This window comes from Theobroma umbraticum, unplaced genomic scaffold (assembly GCF_002168275.2).
Source record: "Theobroma umbraticum cultivar Fairchild unplaced genomic scaffold, ASM216827v3 scaffold_34.0, whole genome shotgun sequence".
NCBI classification, from domain to species: domain Eukaryota; kingdom Viridiplantae; phylum Streptophyta; class Magnoliopsida; order Malvales; family Malvaceae; genus Theobroma; species Theobroma umbraticum.
The window spans coordinates 1799218-1800671 of NW_018397275.1; the positions used below are offsets into that span (position 1 = coordinate 1799218).

The following is a 1454-nucleotide window of genomic DNA, read 5'->3' on the forward strand; positions in this document are numbered from 1 at the left end:
TATGAAGCTAAGGTTGGAGGATCGGTCCATTTTCTATGGATGCATCCGTTTGAGAGGTAAACCCCTAAACCTTAAGGTATTTGACAATTATAATATAAAAACAAACTATGATTTCTAGGTTTTTAAAGCATTTGAAAGGTGAAAAATCAAGCATTGGTGGAAGGATCCATTTGTGAAGCATATATTATTGAGAAAATATCATCTTTTTGTTTTATGTACTTTGAACTTATAATCCCAACAAGAATGAATCGGGTACTAGGGAATGACAATGGTGGAGATGTTGATGCTGATGGTGGTCTCTTGATTTTCACCTATCTTGGTTAACCTTTAGGTCAATATGAGAAACTTTGATACCTACAGAAAGATGAGCTTTATGCGGTTGAACTATTTGTACTGATGAACTGCGATGAGATATTATTGTGCATTGAGTAAGTATAAGTTTAAGCAATAGTTTAGAAAATTGAAATTTTCTGAATGGTATTAATTCATGATAATTTTTCCTCCTATCTATAGGATGTTCAAAGATATGATTAAAAGAGAACAGTACAGTATATTTGAGAAAGAATTGGAGCAAGTCTGTGATGCATCATGTCGTAACGGGGTTAAATAATATGTAAGTTATGTTTAACAAGCCAATTTGATTTTGTTCATTTAATACTTCAAATAATTGGAAGCCATGTAACTTTGCGTAGGTCTGCCAACATGCGAGTCAAATTGATTCTCATGTTGTCGACATCTCTCATGGACTTGGTCGTATGGCAAGGTATTTCAAAGGTTATTATGTCAATGGATACAGGTTTCACACATTGGATTATGGTCACAATCATAAAATGATGAATAGTGGTGTTTGCATTAAGAAAAGTTGTTATAATGATTACGATTATGACTTTTATGGATTGTTGGTCAATACTTTGGTGTCAACAATTGAGTCATGTTGTTTAAATGCCATTGCTTTGATATCGACAAAGGTGTTTAAATAGATCCTATTCATGGGTTGATTGTCACAAGTCAATTCTTGCTAGCAATGAGTTTTTGTTTTAATTGAATAAGCAACTCAAGTGTACTATACTTCGTATCCTTTAAACAAAAGATATCGACATGATTGGTGGGCTATAACACCCGCAATTTTTTAAGTAAACTAAGAATGATGTATGAAATATGCGGAGTCTTGAGGACTTTGATGATATGATATATATGCCTAGTGTTTAAGAGTGTATATATTGACATTTAGTCAAAAACTTTGAGGAAATATATGATAAATCTCATAATTTGAGGTTTTGATCAAGATTTGATGTTATGTTTATGAATTTATGTGTATGAGATTGAGTTAAATGAATGATTTGAGGTGTAATATCAATTGGGAATACTATTGGAGTGTTAAACTTGGATTTTTAAAGCTTTGGGGAAGCTTAAAACTACTTACAGGGGTGAAAGTATCGATACATACCCCAATG

The 1454-nt window shown here is 32.5% G+C and overlaps 1 long non-coding RNA gene across 1 annotated transcript; it reads left to right on the forward strand.

Annotated features, from left to right (window-relative positions):
• Positions 1-11: 11 nt before the first annotated feature.
• LOC110427505 (uncharacterized) lies at positions 12-1046 on the forward strand. The gene is made up of 4 exons (XR_002446278.1): positions 12-56; positions 260-428; positions 514-613; positions 693-1046. It is a non-coding gene; the product is annotated as an uncharacterized LOC110427505 (long non-coding RNA).
• The last annotated feature ends 408 nt before the right edge of the window (positions 1047-1454 follow it).